This window comes from Apium graveolens, chromosome 6, assembly GCF_009905375.1.
Source record: "Apium graveolens cultivar Ventura chromosome 6, ASM990537v1, whole genome shotgun sequence".
In the NCBI taxonomy this organism is placed as follows: Eukaryota; Viridiplantae; Streptophyta; class Magnoliopsida; order Apiales; family Apiaceae; genus Apium; species Apium graveolens.
In genome coordinates this window covers 203,493,559-203,504,559 of record NC_133652.1, presented here as the reverse complement: position 1 = coordinate 203,504,559, position 11,001 = coordinate 203,493,559, and the positions used below count along the sequence as shown (strand labels likewise).

Sequence of the window (11,001 nt, the reverse complement as noted above, 5' to 3'; positions counted from 1 at the left end):
TGCAACAAAAGTTATATAATAACTTGCAAATCATCCAACAAAAGTTATAACAATCATTTAAACAAGTCAGACCGAATATCCACAATTCATGATCTGCCATAACTAGTCTAATTACGCAAGTCATTTCCAGCAAAGCGTGGTACTAGCGTGGTAGCAGACTACTTAAGCAGATTACAAGACCATCCAAATGAACGAACGACCAACTAGATGACAGTGTACTGATCAAACTAAATATTGTTCCTTGGTAACATGAAAACTAAACAAACTCTTGGATATATTGAAGAGTCTCGAATCGCACTTCATCAAGTTCCTCCCTTGTATGGCACTTTCAAGTCTTAGCTGCCCACTGTGAACGATCAAGTCCACCACTCGGGTGCTGCAGTGGACACAGAAATAATTAGGCTAAGCCAAAATTCGCAGTGAAAAACTAGTACATTTAAACAATGTAAAACACCATTTGTGGCTCCATAATCTAGTATTGTGGCTTACAAAGATGTTAAGCTCTGTCTGAACCATCATAAATTCTACGACTGTTTACCTGTATCCCCATTCATTGTCGTACCACGGAACAAGCTTCACAAAGTTATCATTTAGAGCAATTCCAGCTTTGGCATCAAAGATGCTTGACTTAAAATTTCTAAATTGTTAGTTGCAAGGAAATATGATATCTTTCTCAGCACTACTAAATTGAAAACCAGAATATGCAACAGCATCATCATAGACTCTTATTTGATCATTTATTAGTATTAAAAATATTAACTTGCAAGTAATCAACTACAATTGAACAGGCTTGCTGATATGTAGAAGCACTACTTTTTTATATGCCGAGTCACAGCGAAGACAATAAAATTGGGAAAAATAAAATGATACGAAACACACCTGCTGTCACGAACAAAGTCTGTGGAAACCACATCATCTTTGGTGTAACCCAAGATTCCCTTGAGGTTTCCCTCAGACTCCTCCCTGACAAGTACGAAACAACATTTATAAGAAACAATATATAAAATTCCTAAAAAGCATAATAGTACATAAGCTACAGCAGATGCATGCAAGGTTCTTGATCTCGTAACATGCATTAAAGACAACACAGATGTAAGCTGCAACATTCAAAATTTTACACACCTTCAAATGTGCAACAGCCTTGTCCTTGTCGGTAAACACACCAGTGGACTCCATAATATACTCTGCACCAGTGCCAGCCCAAGGGATCTCCTCTAGGTTTCTGCAATTTAATCTACTTAAAATTAGTAAGTCAATTTGCAAGCGACCAATTATATCAAATCATTCAATCAACACAGTGCAACGACAGTTATGCTGACCACACCTGCAGCCGAAAACAGCAATAGGCTTCTCACCAAAAAGAAGGGTCTTCTCATCCTTCACTTTTAGTTCTTGATGCTTCCACGCACCGTGAACACTGTCATACTTGAACATATATGCCTAGAACAAACAACAACTAACAATTAGTTCACACTTTTCGGCTCAACTAAACCAAGCAAATCAATCAGTAGTCTGACATCATATTTGAAAGTATATCTAAATCAAACAACAAATACCGATTAGTTCATACCAACTAAACCAAGCAAACCAACCAACAACATAATATCAACTAATGAAACCATTACAGACTAGTAGCATCTAGAAGAACTAAATAAGATTCTCGAAAAATAAAACAAAATACGAACTAATCAAATTTAAGATCTCACACCTTCATGTCAACAAAACAAGTAACCAACAGAAAATAATCTAAATAAATCTATGACATGCTTATTATCAAACATAACAATCACTAATAATAAATTAAAAAGAATACATACTCTAACTAACATGTAATAAACATAACACAAGCTAACAACACCAATCTACATAAACTAACTCAATCAAAACCAATTAAGCATAAACAAACACAATAATTAATAGGAATTATAATAACTACCATGTAATCAGTTGAGATAAATGGATCATTAACAACTTGCATAAAAAACTCGCATCAGCTGAAACACCTAATTAACTTCGCAAGGGGAGCAAGGCATTTAGTACAAATATATCAACAAAGCCCCATTTCACACAAGTAAAAACAACGCATACACATCAAATCACAAAGATACACAAATTCAGTAATAATCTGACTATAAGACACACACACACCAATCAAAAGTCCCAAAAAATCAAATTTAATTGAAAATACACTTACAAATTAGGGTTCGATTTCGGTGAAACAGAGCTCGATTTGTGTAAAACTTGCTTGATTCGGGTTGTATGAACACTTCTCAGGGATGCATGTCAACCTTCTTGCTCGATCTGTAATTAGAGGGTTTAACTTTGTTTTAGGGCTTGTAACGGGTAGAGGTGAAAGAGAGGGGAGAGTGATAGTTGAGAGGTGAGAGACGGAGACGGAGATGGAGAGAGAGAGAGAGAGAGAAGTCAGGGAGGGAGAGTGTACCGAGAGAGAGAGAGAGAGAGAGGTTGGGGGGAGAGCAGTGAGAGAGAAGGGGGGAAATGAATTTTGTTTAACTGAAAATTTCCCCCGTGTTTTTTTAGTTGTAAAGGCGAAACAATTTGTTCCGTGTTTTTTTAATTTTTTAAAAAGCAGTTATATACAACGGTCGGCCATGAAACTGATGTGAATAATGTTGTTTCACATTGGTTTGAGAGCAACTGATGTCCAAAATTGTTTTTACATCGGTTTTTTTGTAACTGATGTAAAAAGTGTGATGTTTATTCCAGTTTTTCACGTAGTGTAATAAAGCAAAGATGTATAGTATGACTTTCCAGCCATAATTGTTAGAGAATATAAAGAAGTGTCAAGAGGAAAAATGGATCAAGATATCAATAATTTTATAGGAGAAGAGTTATGCACTCATTAAGATGATCAAGGTATTATGAGATTTTCTTTCAAAATTTGGATTCCATTAGTGACAGAGTTAAAGAATGAAATTCTACATAAATCCCATAATTTAAAGTATTCAATCCATCCAAGGAGTACCAAGATGTACATGGATTTAAAAGAGAATATTGGTGGCTAGACATGAAAAGAGAAATTGCAGAATGTGTTAGCAAATGTTATACGTGTCAAAGAGTTAAGGCGGAGCATCAGAGACCAAGTGATTTATTGCAACCATTAGAGATTCCAGAATGGAAGTGGGAGCACATGCTATGGATTTCATAGTCCGTTTACCAAGGACGAAAGCAACTCACGACGCCATTTGGGTTATAGTGGACAGACTAACTAAATCAGCTCATTTTCTACCCATTAATAAAAGATTTTCACGGGACAAGTTGGTACATATGTATTTAAAGGAGATAGTAGTACGTCCTGGAGTCCATGTGTCTATTGTATCTGACTGAGATCCACGATTCAATTCAAGATTTTGGAGAAGTTTTCAGGAATGTTTGGGAACCATATTGAATATGAGTACAACTTATCATCCACAGACTGACGGCCAAAGTGAAAGAATGATCCAGACAATTGAAGACATGTTACGTGTTTGTTCTATTAATTTTAAAGGAATTTGGGACGAGCATTTGCCCTTAGTAGAATTCGCTTATAACAACAGTTATCACACCAGCATCGGAATACCTCCCTATGAAGCTCTTTATGGACGCAAATGTCGATCACCAGTATATTGGGATGAAGTAGGAGAACGCGAGATACTTGGACCCGAGTTGGTGCAATAAATAAAAGAAGTTTTCGAAATTATTTAGAAAAGGTTAATTGCAGCACAAGATCGTCAAAGGATATATGCAGATCAATCAAGAAAGGATATGGAATTCGAAGACGAAGATTCAGTATTGTTGAAAGTGTCACCATGGAAAGGATTGTCTATATTTTGAAAGAAAGGGAAGCTAAGTCCTAGATATATTGGACCTTTTGAAATTTTAAAGCATGTCGGCAAGGTAGCTTACTAATTCGAACCCCCCCCCCACAGAGAGCATATTCATAATATATTTCACGTGTCAATGCTTAAGAATTATAATCCAGATTCTAGGCATGTAATCGAGTACGAGCCGATTGAACTTCAGGCCGATTTTTCATATGTAGAGAATCCAATAGAGATTCTAGAAAAGAGAGAGAAAGTGTTAAAAAATAAAGTTGTAAATTTAGTATGAGTACTCTGGAAAAACCCAAGGGATGACGAATTAACCTGGGAGTTAGAAAGTGATATGCGTGAGAAGTACCCTCATTTGTTTTCTTAGGAGATTCTGAGGACGGAATCCTTTTAAGGGGGGAGGATGTAATATCCGGGATATAACGTATAATTTTTTTTTGTCAATATTATGTGATTTTGGTGAATTATCTGTTAATTGGTATATGTGTTTGGATGTTTGGATGTGGTAAAATTTGAGTATTTTAATTTTTATATGTCCAAAATAAAGTATAGATAATTTTGATATTTTTCTATTAATTTATATGTTGTTTTAAGATTTTATAAAGGATTTATGGATTTATTTTTCCGAGAAATTATAAACTACTTTGTATAATCGGGAATCATCCAACTTCAACTATTTTACGTTGTTACAACCCGGAAGTCTCGGGAAAACTCATTTCTAACCTAATATGATTATTCCGAGCATTTCCATGTTTTGACTTTTTCGATCCGGAGTACGGTTTTACCCGTGCGAGTCCCGGCGGAATTTTTTTGATATAATATTCATTTGGGCAAATCGATAAAACCCGTATTTTTGATAAATGGGATGTTTTGATTAAACTATTATATTATCTTCTCGTAATTCATGTAACCAAAGCACTAGGACCAAGAATGTATTTACAAAAAGCCTGGTTTTGATAATTATCCCAAAACCGGTACTGAATTGGATCAGTTTTATTAATACTAAGCAATTAAGTATTCTATTTTTATATCCGATATGATCCAACAGGGTACCAATATTCCATAAATATAAATAACCCTTACCATATTTTATTTTGTACAGATAATCATTATCAAACAATAAAAATATATAATTTTTAGAGAAAAACCCTAGAATTCGTCGCGTTCTTCATAATCAAACAGAGATTTGAGGGCATTATTGAAGTCATATTTTTATGCTCTAGTATTCAAAACAAAGGTCTCGAGGAGTACTATCAGATTCCAGAGCTTAATTCACTGCAGCCATGAAGTCCGGCCGGCGACAGGCCGGAGAAGATGACCGAAAGGGGCAAATTGCAATTTGACCCCCGATGGTTTTCTTTTTTACAAATATTATACTTTTGTTTCAAAAATTTAAAAAACAGTAATTCTGTTTTAAAAAATTTCACAAATTATATTTTTGTTTATTTGATTTTCAGATAAATTGTTTTTAATATTTAAAAATTCTAAAATTCATTATTTTTAATTCTGAAAATTAATTTTAATTCAAAAATAAATTTGAATTATTTAATAAATGAATTTTAGTTAATAATTAATTATTTAATTGGTATTAATATAATTATTAATTGATTTAATTAGTTTTATTGATTGTAATTGATTATTTAATTAGATTTAATTATTCATTTTATTTAAAAATTTCAAAAAATAGTTTCGAACTTTAAAATATTTTTCTAAATTATGTTCAAGGCTCGATAATCATTATTAAATGATTTTAAAGTCAGGTTCGGGTATTCGAACCCTGTTAATTGTTTATAAAATGATTCGTTGACCGTTTTAATTCCGAAAAATGTTCAAAATTTCGTATCAAATACCCGAAAAATCATTTTAACTTCGAATCTTCTTTAAAAAGTTATTTTTATCGAATATCTTATGTGTTATGTGCTATATGTGATCTGATTGATGTATAATATGTTTATGTGTATATTGTTTGACGGTTTTCGTCGTAACTTTCAATCCGTACGTTAGATTTGGGTGAAACGAAGGGTAGATAGAAGCTTGTAACGAATAGAATAAAATGAGAATAAGTATTGATGGATACTTGTAATGTCTAAACAGAGGAAGCAAGGCGTAGTAAAGGAGAGCAGGTAGTTGGTGAATAGAAACGATAGACGAGAACGAGTGAAGTGAAGCCAGTAGAGATAAGACAAGTAATTCTTGAACCATCTTGATATGTATTAGAAATAGTTCTTTTTATTTTGCAAGTGCTCTTAAGTACTTGACCCTAAACCTTGATTCTAATTGTTGATCTTTGAGTAGTAAACCTTATTCCTTGTAAACTAGTGATTGTTGAATCCCCAGATACAAATCACCTATATATGAAACTACTCCACAAATATATATAAACCATATGCAGATCACTGAACTGAAATTGCTTAACCTACAAACCTTCATACCTTGTACATCAGAAGACTAATCCTTGTTACCATTAAACCCTTGTTCTTCTATTATCTGATTCTTTTATAGACTGGAATCCAATCTGTATACACATCTTATTATACCTTTATGGTGTTATGAATCACCTTATGCTTTTAGATGAATGTTGTTTATAATTCTGTTTATTCATTTACATTGTTTATCATGTTATTGTTATAGAATTGGATTATTTTCTAAATGTGGACAAGATTCATGGTCGTATTAGGCCAATGTGTGCCTTGGATCCAGTATTGTGTGCCTTGCTCGGGGTTAGTGCATGACTGATCAGCAGTCTAACCTTGGTTTTAAAATAAAAATGAATATTCAATTCTAATCATTACTTAACAAGAAACTTGATTCCTTAAATCATTTCATTTTATCATTATTTAATATCAGTATTGTCATTGTGACTTGCTGCGCTAGTTAGCTCACTCTTACGAATCTATTTATGTTCTTTTCCAATTAAGAAGGAAACTGTTGGTAGCGAGGATCCCCAAACAAGTATGCGAGCTAGGATTTTAGGTTGAGACTGAATAAGCTAGCTAAAGACTTTTGTTTAGTTTTGAGTTTAAAAGTTTGTAAGAATGTTTTATTCTCATATGTAAGTTCAACTAGTTGGGATTTGGTACATTTGTAATGTAATTAAGGTTGTGGCTTGTGTGCATACTTTAACCTGTTGCGATCCATGGTTATGGTAAGTAGGGTCATTGCATATTTTATTTTCATAAACAGGTTTATATATTGGGGGGTGTGTAGTAAACCCCAAACTTCTGACCCGGGTTTGGAGGGCATCACATACAACAGGCACCTTAATGTTGGCATGTTGATCCTAGAAGAGCTAAGCACAAGGCTGACCATGCTTTTGGTAAATAGAGGTAAAGAAATTTTCTTCCCTAGATTTATAATGTCCACTTTAAATCATAAAGTAGCTGACATTCATATGCTTAAAGGAATAGATAGAAATTAAATAGGAAATTGTAAACAGGTGTCCAAAATCTCATTTAGTTCACTAACTACAAAGAATCAGGTAAAGGTAGCTCTAAATGTCACTGACTTCATGTTGAAGAGATTTAGAACTTACCCTTACCTTATGCCTGATATGAGATCAAGTGCAATAACTAGTACAACTATGGCTCCTACAACTGTAGAAGTACACAAACAGGATAGCACACAGGGGCCTTCCACAGCTGAGACCTTTCCTTCACAACCATTTGATGCTCGGAAGCCAACTACTTCATCCTCTCAAAAGGATGGAGTTAGTAAAAGAAGAGAAAGAAAACACCTATGGTAGTTGTTACTGAGAGTAGTGAGGAGCAAACACAAGTTGAGTCAACCTTGGTCAAAAAGCCAAAGAAGCAAAGGAAGGCTGAGTTGACCACTCAAATGGCCACCTCTGCATTTTCTCAAAAAGATGCAGTTGTAACAATAGGGCCACAACAGATGATAAGTGGCATTTTATACCACTTAGAGCGTCTTATTATAGCTTAAATTGGTGTCTTGAAATCAAGTATTTTATGTATTTGATGTGTTTTTCTAGTGTTTGTGCATTTCAGGGTATTAGTTGCATTGCGGGGGAGAATTCATCAATAGTAAGCCTTGGCATGTGTTTAGCATTGTAAGTGGGAAGAGAGGAGCAGATTGCAGCGAAGAAACGGAGCAAAACAGATCAATTTTCCAGAAAGGGTCTGAGCGCCCGCTCAGTTATACTGAACGGCCGCGCAGGAAGCTGAGCGCATAGCTGAGCGGCCGCGCAGGGTCGTAATTTTAGAATAATTATTTTAGACTCCTATTTCTGTTTGGCTTCCAACTTCTGAGTAATTTGAGTTTTATGGGACTCCTATATAAGTAGATTTCAGAGACATTTCACAAAGGTTGGATCGTTGTATTAATCGAAGAGCGAAGGAGATAAGGAAGAAGACCGTTTTAGCACACCGCAACGAAGAGGAAGCATATTTTCTTGTGATTCTTTATTTCGTTGTAATGTTAGATGCTAGTTTTCTTACTTTGAACCTATTTACGCTTGTGATGTACTCTGGTTTAATATAATTAGTTTAGTTATTATTCTCTAGTGTTTATTTATCATGTTTTTATATGAACCCATGATGACGATAGGTGCTATCATGGGCTAATCGTGATCATGGGGTCGTAATGGATTTACTATGGAATTCTTTAGTTAGTTGTTTAATACCTTAGTGTGTGATGATTGTATGATATCTAGTATTGGTTGTGCTTATTCGTCTAATGTGTGTCGCGAACATATAAGGTAGGGTGTTAATCTCTTGTGAAGCGACGGTGGATCTTGAGATTTAGAACTTGCCATGCTAGCATAGGTTCTTGTATGATGTTGCATGATTAGTGGATAACTCTAACTGTTTTATTCGCCCTGTGTAATCAAAATGAATAACTTGTTCTTAAATCGTTATGTTGTCAATTTATGTAGACATATAGGGACTCAACATAATTGATACCTATTCAACTTCTATCTTAATTGTGGATGTTTGGTAGAATGGTATTAGTACAATGAAAGTTGGCTTTTATCAGTTTCGTGTTATTCGATTAATATCATCACTATTGCATGCTAAGGGTAATAACAATGACTATTGAAGGAAGTAGTAATGAAGTTGTGATCTCATGAGTGTTTTAATATTGTTAATTCTAAGTGTTAATTAAGTGCTCAATTGTAGTAGTTAATTGTAGTTAATAATTAGTTAATCAATTCTAAGTGTTATTGTCTTAACATTGAGAAGTAATCATACATTGGTGGGTGAGTTTAATTGAACAATAATTAGTCAGAGTCTCTGTGGGAACGAACTAGAAAGTATTCTATATTATTTACGAACGCGTATACTTGCGTGTATTATTAGCGCGTGATTTCTCCCTAACAAGTTTTTGGCGTCGCTGCCGGGGACTCGGCGTATTTGTTTAGTTTATGTACTTACCATCATTGGTCATTAGGACTCAGTGATTAAGACGTGTTACTTATTGTTTCTGGTTGTGTTTCAGGTACTTTAGCGAGCGTTTATGTAAACTTGTTCTCGTACTCACAAGAGGACTTTAGATACAGCTGAGGAGACAGACAAAGTTCTTGATATTCCGGAGAAGATAGATTTTGAAGATTCGGATTCAAGAAGTGAGCAGAAAGAGCCAGTAATCATGGGTGATCGTATTGTTCCGGCAGATCCAGCTCTTATGGACTTTTCTCGGCCTAAAATTGATGACATTCAGTCAAGCATTCTTCATCCGACTATCCAAGCTAACACCTTTGAAATCAAGCCGGGCACTATTCAGATGGTGCAGATCTATTTCTTTTGGAGGTGCTGCGACTGAAGACCCCAACATGCACATAAGGAATTTTGTCAAGATTTGCACTACTTTCAAATACAATGGTGTGATTGATGAGGCTATCAAGCTGAGGCTTTTCCCATTCTCTCTAAGGGATAAAGGTAAGGACTGGTTACATTCTGAACCAGCTGGGTCCATCACTACTTGACAAGATCTTTCGCAAAAGTTTTTGGTGAAGTTTTATCCAATGGCAAAGACTGCTGCTATGAGGAGTGCTCTTACTCAGTTTGCGCAACAACCTACAAAATCTATGTGTGAAGCTTGGGAGCGCTACAAGGAAATGTTGAGAAAGTGTCCACATCATGGAATGCCCGATTGGATGGTGATCACTGGTTTCTATAATGGTTTGGGGGCCCAATCACGGCCCATGCTCGATGCAGCAGCTGGAGGAGCCTTGTGGGCCAAAAGCTATACTGAGGCTTATAATCTTATTGAGACTATGGTTGCAAATGAGCATCAAAACCCAACTCAAAGGATGATACCTGGGAAGGTAGCAGGTATTCTGGAAGTCGATGCAGCCACCGCTATTGCAGCGCAGCTCCAAGCGCTGTCTATGAAGGTCGATTCTTTAGCCACCTATGGAGTCAATCAGATAGCTATGGTCTGTGAGCTTTGTGCAGGTTCTCATGCTACGGATCAGTGTTCTCTTGTTATCGAATCTGTTCAGTATGTGAATAATTATCAGCGATAACAGCAGCATGTGCCAGCTACTTATCATCCTAACAACAGAAATCATCCAAATTTCAGCTGGGGTAATAATCAGAATGCTATTCAGCAACCATATCAGCAAGGTGTGAGTAAGCAGTTCAATCCACCTGGATTCCAGCAACCGCAGCAATATGCTCAAGGGAAATCATATCCTCAACAGGGAGGTGCAGCTGCACCCACTAGTGCTGATTTTAAGGAACTTAAGTTATTGTGCAAGAGTCAAGCGGTGTCGATCAAGACCTTGGAAAATCAAATTGGTCAAATAGCCAATGCAGTGCTAAATCGTCAACCCGGCACACTTCCTAGTGACACTGAAGTTCCAGGCAGGAAGGAAGCTAAAGAGCAAGTCAAGGCTATTACCTTAAGGTCTGGAAAGGTTGCTGATGCTGAAAAAGCAAAAGAAGGAGAAGCTGAAGTTGGAGATGAAGAAGCTAAGCAAAAGGAGAAAGCGGTGGAACCCAGGAAGACTACTGTTGAACACACTCTACCTGAGGGTAATACAGGGGAGAAACATCTCTATCCTCCACCACCTTTCTCTAAGAGATTACAACAACAAAAGCTGGATAAGTAGTTCAGTAAGTTTCTGGAGGTGTTCAAGAAACTTCACATCAATATACCTTTCGCTGAGGCTTTGGAGCAAATGCCTAGTTATGCGAGGTTTATGAAGAGT

At 35.9% G+C, this 11,001-nt stretch overlaps 1 long non-coding RNA gene and 1 other non-coding gene across 2 annotated transcripts; both read right to left on the bottom strand.

Annotated features, from left to right (window-relative positions):
* On the bottom strand, window positions 1-1,074 carry LOC141668893 (uncharacterized). The gene is made up of 2 exons (XR_012553260.1): window positions 880-1,074; window positions 1-376 (listed from the first exon to the last, which is right to left on the bottom strand). It is a non-coding gene; the product is annotated as an uncharacterized LOC141668893 (long non-coding RNA).
* An 8,751-nt stretch (window positions 1,075-9,825) lies between these two features.
* Window positions 9,826-9,932, bottom strand: LOC141669331 (small nucleolar RNA R71). Its single transcript, XR_012553618.1, has one exon. It is a non-coding gene; the product is annotated as a small nucleolar RNA R71 (small nucleolar RNA).
* Window positions 9,933-11,001: the final 1,069 nt, after the last annotated feature.